Here is an 11,175-nt window from a genome sequence, read left to right on the forward strand (position 1 = left end):
AACGAAAGCCAGTTTCAGAGTCTGTCTCCCATATTTGGAGATAGGCATAATCATGCCTGGATTTGAATCCGCGACATTGACATAAAAAGGATTAAACATAACTTCAAAGGCATTTCACTGTTCTACGTGGGGAACGAGCTTTCTTGCAGCACATCCGCTGAAGAGCATTTGGTAAAGGTCTTAAAAGCCCTTTAAACTAAACGTTAAAAAGGGCTTTTGTCCGAGGCGTTTTGTCTGGACTTAGAGTGCCATCTTTTGAGCAAGAACAAAAATGAACCATTTCAGACAGAGCATGCATGTGCTTTGCTGCTCTGCCAGACTGGCCTTCCTGATAGGTTTTTCCAAAAATAAAACGCGCTTTTTTTCTTTTTCCAGAACATTTATTTGACTGCCTAGCAACACTTCATTCAACTTTCTGCTTTCAAACGTAAATGTCTTGACCCGCCTATACGTGGGGGAGAAATGCCCCTCTCGCTGACTGTACTGAAATAAAAGCAGATTGTCCTAGGACCGGGACCGAATTCTTAGCTTTGATCTCAGACAATAACTTCAAAAGTTGCCCCACTTCAGACCTTGCCACCAGCACCCGTCTGATCTCAGCGTTACACACTCACTCCACTACAAAGACCAGCAAAAAGTCATCCCAAGCCTTTGCTATCGGCAATCTTTGTCACTTTCCCACACAAATTGCTGTCAAACAGTTCCAGACTGGAAACAAGGCGAAGCTACTTATAAGGAGCTGCACAACGCGAGGGGAGGTGTAGATTGAGAGAGAAAGATCCCGCCAAATACAGGCAGCGCTAACCTATCTTTAATGCTGTCACCAAGGCTACCCAGGACAGACTTTTTTGTACGTTAAACAGATTTGATTTCATGTGACCAACCCACGTTAACATTATTTCCTAATTTCATGTTAGAGGCAAGCAAGTGATGCTATCCAACATGTGTTTAAATGGGCATCTGTCTAGCTAAAGTATCTGCAGTAGAAAGCAGAGCGGCGCCTCCAAATGCACCATTCAATGCAATTTCCTACAACATCTTCACTTTTCTGTACGGCTCCCCAAAACAGCGAGTACCATGTATTCAGTCAGTGGGGAGAAGCACAAACATTTTGCCACGCTTCCTAAGGGCTAAAGGCAACAGCAGCTGTCCATCAGAACCGGCTACAATTCGACAACAAAGATAGGTGCTTCCTCTAGCCGAGGCATTTTGCAGCTCCCATAACCACGCTCGAGAAGGCTCATCGGTCACTGATCGCCTCCTAGCCCTCGCCCCGTGACTTCAATGTCATCTCTAAGTCTGAGTCCTAGGCTGTAAAACACACACACACACACACTCATCCCCTTTTTAGTCCCGCTGCAGTCCAGTGCCGTTAGCGGTCAGGGCATGTGCGCGCGGTGCGGAAAGACAACAGGAATCAGAAGAGAGGAGGAAAGGGGATGGGTTCCCTCTCCTCCGCGCACACAGACCTTTAGTGGCAGCTGCGGGGTCGGTGATGGGTCGGCGGCTCAAGCGACGCCTGCAGCCCCAGCGGTAGGACCTGGAGAAGGAGGAGGAGAGAGATGAGCTCCGGGGCACCTTGGAGGAGACAGCCAGCAAGTAGCAGGAGCGGAGGAGGAGGAGCAGAAGCAGCAGCAGCAATGCGGGAGAGCGGAGCAGACGCCTGGGTCGCTGTAGCTCCCAACGTGAGGGGTCCGCCTGGGAAGACTCGCCTTCTCCGAGTGGGAAGAGCCTCTCCCAATCTGCTCCTTAAGAGAGGGCTGTTCCCAAACTCGCAATTTACTCTCGTAAGCGGTTACGAAACGGCGGGGAAGGTGGACGGCTGCCACCGGATGATATATGCGCGTCTCTCCTCCAGCAAGAAAGGGGATCTACTGTTGGAAACTTGCGCATACTTCGCAACATTCCTAAGGCATGAGGCGGGCGAGCGCCGCGGCAGCAGTGCCCTGGCGGGGGAAGGGGGCAGGGGCTGCCGGCCTGCCAAGGCCAGACGTATCTCTGTCTCCTCCGCTTGGGAGCCAAGCTGCAGCCGGATCAGGTTTCCCAGGCGGAGGCGAGGACGATTTTTCAAACTGGGGGGACAACGTGGGGGTGGGGGGGGACAAAAAAAAATAAGAAAAACGTCATGGATCAGCGTTAGTGTAGAGACATGGATTGGGGGCGGCCGGGGGGAGACCCCGACCCGGCCAGGGCGCAGTTTGAAATACGTTAGACAGTTTCCAGTAACTGTCCATTTCAAGTATCTTCTTTGTTGGGTTTTGTGTTGTGCTTTTTTTTTAACACACCGCCAGCGACTGAAACCGATTTGCAGAGACACCAGCAAAAGAACTCGGTGGCGCGGAACGGCGGGGCTAGCAGGGACTATCGCGATCTGCCCTTGAAACACAGCTCGGGCACATGCCCTCGGGCGTGGCAAGCCTGGGCTGAAAGCTTAGCGAGAGAGCCGCATCGATTACCACCAGCCCGATCAAAGGAAAGTCAGACTTGACGGGTGCTAGGAAAGGGGAGGTAAAAGAAAACCCAAACCCCACTTTGTAGAAGCACTCTGGCTACCAGCAGGCGTGTGGATGAGTCACCCCCTGCTGCCGAGATTGATCGTTTTAAGCACAAAATACAACAGATGCTCGATCTGACTGTATGGGAAGGGGAAATGGAGGGTCCATCGTTTGGAGGGGAGGGACAGCATAAGAGAAAACGAACTGAACCTAAATGAAAGGAGACATCTTTCCAACCCGAGCTATTTCCCCTCCACCACCACACCCCGCCCTGCCCCCTCAGCTTTCAGCCTTTAGTTATCATCCCGCCTAAATGTCTGCCACTAGCCTGAGGTGATGGGAAAGTTGTAGGGGAATCGCTAAGAGTGTGGGGCCCGGAGACCGCGCACTTGAGAGTGGCAATAATATATTTGTTTCGAAATTGGTGACTTCACCATAGCATCTTCCTGAGACATTGTCAGATACCTGGCGGCACTGTTTCCTTTCGGGTAGAAACCTACAACTAGCTCGGATCTGATGGTTGGCATGACAATATCCGGGTGTATTCCGTTTGATCAGCCGGTGGCAGGGTAAGACAAAGAGACAATTTCAGCCTCAGGAACCTGAGAAACGACATTGCCGTAGATGAGAGGCAGGGCCCTTGCACGGAAATACACACGTTTGCCGTGCAAACGCCCGACACGCACACTTCCAGTCTCTAGCCTCGGGGCCCAGGCACACGCCCTGCCTCATCCGTAGACACGGCTCCCTCCCAAGGCAAACGCACCGCAGGAAAAAGTACTCAATGACCGAGCAAGACGGAGTTTGACTCCAATGCCCGGGCGCCCTCCCCCCGCCCGGAGACACCCGGCCCCCGCCCGCGGCCCGTCCCAGCCGCGACACTCCCCGCGCTTGCCGAAATCAGACACGCTCCGGCTCCTGCACAGACCCGCGTGCGTTCGCAGGCATTGACACCCCCCCCCGCGCCGCCTCCAGCTCCTGCCTCCACTCCCACCGGCGCTGCCCGGTTTGTACCTGCGCTCCCCCATTCAAGGCAGCCTGCCAAGCACAAGGAAACCCCTCCGGGCACTGACGCCGCCCGCTTGGAAAGGTGGAACTGCGGGGCACGTAACCGAGGGTGGTTTCCTTTCCCTGCTCTTTTCACAGCCCTCCGACGCGTCGGGGCAGAGCCGCGGCTTGTGTGGGATCAACGACCCGTGTCGGAGACCCTGCACGTCCAGCAGGGCGAGGGGGGTTGTGTTTTGCAGGCTACATCTGGGCTTCGGCCTGGCTTCAAAGCATTTCGATGCCATTTATCACCAGGCGGGCGGGCGGGCCACTGAAAACATTTATTACCGACCGTTACACTTGCAGGAGGCTTTTATCCCCCCCTCCCTCCCTTCGGATTAGAGTGGGGACTTCACTGCCACACTTGCCCCAGCAGCAGGTATTTGTCAGTTGGGAACACAAAAATGAACACACCCACACCAGCCGAGTACATCAGCCTTATCTCTTCACCCGCCTCCGGTGCTTTTTTTCCCCCTCTCAAAACGCCGCCTGAAGTGACAAACGAGCCACATACACGCAGCCACAGGCACCATAGGCACACAAACACCTTCCCTGCCCCTGGGTGTGTCTCCCTGGCACTGCAGTGGTGTGGCAGAGACATTACACCTGGAGGTTCCATCCCCAGTACTGTGCGTGCTGGGTCTGCTTTTTCCGCCTGCGCTAACACAAGCGCCACGGTTCCAGAGCTGCTGCAGCCCTGGAAGGCACTGGAACTAGAGACTGCTACTGGCTTTCTCTAGCTCTCTCTTCACGGAGATTGAAGGTTTTCCCCTCCCTCTCTGCTCATTCTCCGCGGCAGCTCCCACGAAGGAGTTAGAGTAGGAGGGGAAATGAGTGTTTATCATTTATTGTCCAATAGCGCAATCTAGTGGTGCATTTTTAAAGAGAGAATTATTAGGAGGCAGGTGCAATCAAGCAGCTAATGTGAAGAGGAAGGAAAGAGAGCAGCTCTCCTTAAAAGTGGTAATAAATGGTGTGAAATATTTTTTAAAAAATTAAACGCCATCATTAAGAAAGACAACAATAAGAACATAAGAATAGCCACACTGCGTCTGACCAATGGTCCATCTAGCCCAGTAACCTGTCTTTCAATAGTGGCCAATGCCAGATGCTTCAAAAGGAATGAATAGAACAGAGCACTTATCAAGTGATCCATCCCCTGTCATCCAGTCCCAGCTTCTAGCAGAGGTTTAGAGACACCCAGGCCATGGGGTTGCGTCTCTGACCATCATGGTTAATCGCCATTTGATAGACCTATCCTCTATGAATGTATCTAATTCTTTTTGAACTCAGACAATAATCTGCTTAATTCACCATCATAAAAGAGGAGCAAGAAAACAGAAGCTACTATCTTTCAGTTTCTGAAAGATTTATTCTGTTAAATTATATATTTATATTATAGTAGTGCCCAGAGACCCATCACATTCAGCATCAGCCCACCCTGCAGACATACACAAAGGCATGTTCCAAAGATCTTAGAATCTAAAAAAGACAAAGAAAAAAAAATGAAAAGTGGGGGAAAGGGACACAACACACAAGCAAAGAGTGAAGTTCACTCCAGAACAAGATCCAGCACAAGGCTTATATACTATTTAGTCTCACGTAAACCCTATTTTTTATGTGGTACTTAAGTGGTGCATAGGATTTGTGCTGGCCTTCTGCACAGAGATTAATTTCACTCAAAGCAGTCAGGATGATGGCAGGTGAATGTCGTGTTAGTCAATGGGACTAAATAATAATGGAGTCAAATTCTGCTCTGATACACACTCTGTATAGCCCCTTTCAATTCAAGTACATCTCTGCACAATTTGAACCATTGCATTTGTTTAAAGTCACTTCTGTACCGTTTAATTTTCCCTTAAAACCTGAAAATGATCTTGAGTGCAAATAAAATTCAATGAAGACTTCAAAGGGCAGGTCTAAGGATGGGATGACCTTTTCCAAAAACAGCTTATGTCTCATGGGCCAAGGGTTGCTGTCCTTACTTCTGCAGTAATCCCATTGATTTCAATAGACCCAAAATGTTTAAAAAGAAAGAAAAAGTACCATAAAGAGAATAGGCATTTAGAAATGTGGTCACCCCTTCTAGCATACTCAGAGGAGGAGGGCAAGCCAGAATCTTTAGCCAAGGTCTTTGAATATTAACCTGATCCTGAACAATTAATATATGATGTAGTATATTAACACTTTATTGTAACTTAACCTTAATAAACGGTTTCAAGAAAGAAAAAAATACAGAAGACGTGCACTGATATTTCCAGACACTTTGGAAGTGAGTCAACCGCTCTAAGGAACATACCACAAATTCAGCTGTCTGGTATTACTAAAATGCACTTTCCAGATCTTACACTTCCCCCTCATTAATAGATTATCAAATACTCTTGACCTGCTGACTCCCAGACCAGATTTTCAGTTTTAGTTTCCTTTCAGCATTTTAGTATTTCATTTTTTTAAAAAATAATAATCTCTTATTGAAAATTAATTTTTAAAGAACTAATATTTGTTGTTGGTGTGTTTTGATTATGAATTTTTTTATTGAGTTGACGTAACAAAGACATCTCCTGAAATCCAGTATGCCCCCAGAAAGATTGTGCTGGAAAGAAGGGCATCACTGACTACATTGTAATATTTTTCCAAATGAAAATAAATTAGTGCATTTAAGAAAATAAGTTAGTGCATTTCACAATTAGACTACATTTTTCAGAAATGTGCTTTCAATCCTCAGATGTTAGTATGCCAAAGAGTCTGTGATAATCAATAAAAATGAAAATAATTTGGATAAAATTAAATATTGGTAATTTTATCTAAAAAGAAAAATTAAATTACTTGGCATATTTTTTAAAATGTCTCCTAACATAATTTGGTCACTGATTCTGAACTGGATTCACATGGGTGGAGACCTTTTGAAGTCAAGGGGCTCCACATAAGTGCAGGAGTCTACTCATGTGGATCTAGATGCAAGACCAAGGCTTTACTTCCTAGCCCTACAAATTAAGCAGTTTCTGTGAATTTCTTGGGTGTAATCTGGCTCCACTGATGTCAATAGCAAAAATTCCATTGACTTCAATAGAACCAGGATTTCAGCCCTTATGTTTAACATTTTGTTTAAAACTATTTCATTTTGCCTCAAGATCTTTAACTATCAGAATCACAATATATTGTAGAAATGCAGTTAGAATTTGTGCTTTCATATTCTGCAAAAATTTAAAGACAAAATGATATGATTGTTTTTTAGTCTCCTCTGTTGCTATGCACTTACACAGTCTGAATACCCAATGTGTGATGCAGAAGGTATGTCTGAAATGCATAAACATATACCGACACTCTCTTGTCTGCTTGTTTCCTGGACAAGTATTAAACACATTAAGACCAGGCACTCTAGCTCCAAACTTCTTTTTGCTATTTAAAGTGAATAAATGGAAACTCTAGTTGACATTTATTTAGATATAAAAGCTCAGTTTTTTTTAAAAAAAAATTGTTACAATTTTAATAATATGTTCATGTCTTTTTATGTGATTATACTCATATAGGAAACTATAGATTGCTTAGAAAATGTGAGCTACTCTTGAATCTAAAGGAAATTTAGAAACTGTGCTCTTGGTAACTTTTTCCATGTTCCCTCAGATTGTATTGCCAGTATAATGCGAAACAGAATATTCTGCAGTTCAGCACCATAAAAACCTGGATATCTTTTCCGTGTGGATATCACATTGGATTTGGCCTTGGTGGTTTCCTGGCAGTTGTGTTTGTTAATGTTATATGCTTTATATGGACACAAAGAATCACAGAAAGGGTCAACTTATTTGAACACCAAACAGGAATGGTTTTAGAATTAGGAAAAATGCATTATCTCTAAAGCTACTCTGCTGCGCTCTGATTTACTGTTTCTGCCTAGAACCTGACCCAGCCACATCCTGCCTTGTTTCCACTTATAGATTTAAAGAAACACTACTCATATCCTTACACCACTTTCCAATTGAGTTCAATGAGAGTTGAAATTACATTCAGCATGTAAGAGGATCAGGCCCTGAGAATGGAGCAAGAGAACCCAACTGGATAAACCTCCGACGTGTATTTCAGTTATTTTTATCAATTATTATTATTTCTATTGAAGTAGCACCTAAGGATCCCAATCAGTACTCAGAGCCCCATTGTAATAGGCACAGATAACTCAAAGACAGCTCATGTGTAGAGAACACACAAACTAAGGCTTAGATAATACACAACAGATTAATAAATTAACAAACAAGGGATGAGAATATAATATGCTGAAGTTGGGGACTGTGGCCTTAGGAGTCACAGATGGCCAGGACAAAGGGATTAATTAAAAGCTCAGTTTAAAAAAAAAAAAATTTTACAATTAATTAAAATCTAGGTGACCTACCGACAACCTTAAGGGTCTGGAGAGGTAACTACCAACCATGCCTCTGGAAGATTCTTCGCATCAAATGGGAAGATCGCTGCACTAATGTCAGCATCCTCACTGAAGCAAATGTCACCAGCATAGAGGCAATGATTTTGATGCATCAGTTATGCTGGGCTGGACATTGTGTGTGGATGCCAGATTTTCGCCTCTCAAAACAAACTCTCTATTCTCAGCTCATCTATGGTCAGAGATCTCAGGGTGGTCAGAGGAAATGCTACAAAGAGACACTGAAAGCATATCTTAAGAAAACTGATGTGAATATCATAAGCTGGGAGGAGCAAGCCACCAACCGACCTCAATGGCGCCATATCCTCCATCAGGCAGTGACCCGCTTCGAGGAAAAGCGTCTTGCCTTCCAAGCTGAAAAGAGAGAGAGAAGAAAGGAAAAGAGAAGAACTTGCTTCCAGCAGGCAGCTGACCCGCTGGGAAATGTTTGTACCTATTGTGGGCAGATCTGTGTTTCCAGGACTGGACTCTTGAGTCATCTCAGGACTCATATGTAATTCCTGTGGTAGAGATCATCCTCGAATCGAGGGATTGCCAAATGAATGAATTAAAAGCGGCCTGCACAATTTTGTCTTTTTCTGATACCCCAAGACGGATTCCCCCCCCCCCCATGTTTTTTTTTTCTTGCTTTTGTAAACTTTAAACACATAAGGTCTCCTGAGATTTTGCTGAATGATTCTTTAGAAGACTAGGGAACTGGAGTGGGAACTTTCTTAGTGCTCAGTTGATGTAGCAGGGGGTAGAAACTTTCAGAAAGATCTTTCCTCTGTCAGACACTTAAGCAATACAGGAATCAATTCATCTAAACTAAAACCAAAAAGTTTTAAACAGTCTGCTTACAAATTCCTCGCTCATGTTTCATTGGATTGCTACTTCTGCTAATTATGTTTATTTAGTCTGTATTTAAACTGGTATTCGGTGTAAAATGCCAGAGTTTGTATACTACTGGATAAGGCATACCTCTGAGTGGATGCTAAAAAAATGCTTGTTTGACCAAAAAAAAAAAAAAAATGGCACCGTTAATCCATTGCTTGTTGACTATTACAGCTCTGAATAGTCTTGTTAGCCATTATAAATGTCTATGCATTTTTTTAATCTTATTAAGCTCTTGGCCTCAGTGATATCTTGTGACAGAGTTCCACAGGGTAAGTATGCATTGTGCAAACAAGTATTTCTTTTTATCGGTCTTAAATTTTCTCCCTTTTAATTTCATTGAGTGTCTCCTAGTTTATGTACTGTAAGAATATTTTATTACCCTCTTGACCCAGGAGAAATGACCCATCTTAGAAAAGCTATTTAAGAAGCCTGCTTTTTTTCCAGCTATTCCTTACAATATGCAATCAATCTCCTTTCCAGTGGTTTTTATATTCCTTAGTAAATTAGGCATTCAGCTAACATTAGACATTCCATAAAATGCAGAATAAAAACAGAATACACTGCAGGGCATCTTTTAGGTCCTGCCTTCCTTGGTATATTGCCAGCTAATGACATGAGAAAAACTCCATCCTGCATTTATTTATTTGGACAATCTCAGATCCCTCCATTTCAGTACTGGAATTCAGAGGGCAGAACTAGTCTGACCTCCCATTATGAGAAATGGCTTCTTAAATTTCTGAGCTCAAACTTCCAGCACTGGTTCTATCTTAGATCTAAGCATTTACTGGCTAGGATATGAAAGCAGAGCGTCCCAGGAGAGTGCTATGGCAATAAAATCATTGTTTAAGATAGCTCTCAACAGGTGCACTTTCCTTAGTAACTGTTTACTCCACCATTTAGTTTTTATAACTGATCTTTCCCATCGTGTAACATTCTGAAAGTGTAAAATGATCACGTCGATAAACAAACAAAAAGATGGAAAACTAAACAAATCAGTCAAAAACAGAGATATTAATAGAGAGGAACTAGATTTCTAATATGATTGGGACGTTTTATATAGAGCCTGTGCTTTTTAAACAGTCATTGTAAAAACAAATGGTGCTTCTAATATTAACAATGAAAAACAAAGGATAAGAGATGGCAAATGTGAATGCCCCCAATTTCCACATTACTTAAAAATAAGTTTTCTAAATTGAGTTGCATTTTAATTTACATTATTTCAAAGAGATTGGTTTATAATTTTAGGGCTCAATCCTGCACTTACTACTCAGACAAAATGCCCCAGTGACGTGGGAGTTTTGCCTGAACAGGAAGTGGAGGAAAGGCCTTAAATTAGACAGATAACAGCCAAGAGCACTTCACATTTACCTTTCAATCTCAAACTAGGCTCAAATGTAGAACACAGTGTGCAAAGCTGTGTCCATAAAAGGTCACACAAATTCCTTTGATGAAATTAAATGTAATCAGCTATGCTGCCTATATTCAGCTATTGTCATGGCTAGGTTTCGTTTATGTTGAGTTTTTATACTAAAATGTAAAAGAAAAGTCCCAAAATAAAGGACAGATTTATATATCCTTTTATATATCCCTATACATTAATCCCTGATACTCCAGAGAACTTAGACCAGCGATGAATCTGGCACATTATGTTTAATTATGCCTACAGCTAATTTTCATATACATTTTTCCTTACATAATGTTATTCCACAACACCTTGATTCTGATCCCTGGTTTTCCTCTAGCTGACAGTTCACTGAGAGATCAACAATCTGCCGGGGAGAATTTATCATTCAAAAAGACACATAGTTCTCTTGAATTATACTGGCTGCTAGTTGTTACTTGTGGAACATCATAAGACAATACACCTACACATCCTTTATCAGACATATGACTAAAGGACAATAATCATCACTGGTTTTCCTTGCATTGGTTAATGCAGACTTAAATGAAGTCATCCCTTACAAAGAATTACAAAATATTAACACAAAAAAACGCTTGAAATGATGAAGAATTAATTTCTGAACATAGATATACTGATTTGTAACCTCACTTTCATGAGTTCACATTTCTGATGTCAAAGAACTTCATACATATTGGGTTGACAAGTCTGCAGCAGGGAGGGGAAAAGATACATTTATGTCTAAGGTAATGTCTCCCTGATAAGGAGTCACAGAGTTGATGGTTAGAGATATATTATATAAGGGGATGACCAAACCATATCTTCATACCCAGTGTGTGCTGATCTTATATATGGTACAGTTAGGATGACCAGATGTCCCAATTTTATAGGGACAGTCCTGATATTTGGGGCTTTATTTTATATAG

At 43.3% G+C, this 11,175-nt stretch overlaps 1 protein-coding gene across 2 annotated transcripts in view; it reads right to left on the reverse strand.

Moving 5' to 3' along the window:
- COL12A1 (collagen type XII alpha 1 chain) overlaps positions 1–3,623 on the reverse strand; it is a 128,984-nt gene extending 125,361 nt beyond the window's left edge. The window contains exons 1-2 of one of the 2 annotated variants that reach the window (XM_067532701.1): positions 3,510–3,623; positions 1,470–1,540 (exon numbers count right to left, since the gene is read on the reverse strand). The gene's annotated coding sequence lies outside the window, so the exon portion shown is untranslated. Of the gene's footprint in view, positions 1–1,469; positions 1,693–3,509 lie in introns of those variants that run through there. The other variant, XM_067532702.1, reaches the window with a different exon arrangement.
- Between the last annotated feature and the right edge of the window lie 7,552 nt (positions 3,624–11,175).

This window comes from Emydura macquarii, unplaced genomic scaffold (assembly GCF_026122565.2).
Source record: "Emydura macquarii macquarii isolate MOO-44397 ecotype Brisbane River unplaced genomic scaffold, CSIRO-AGI_Emac_v2 contig_3295, whole genome shotgun sequence".
Lineage (NCBI taxonomy): Eukaryota > Metazoa > Chordata > Testudines > Chelidae > Emydura > Emydura macquarii.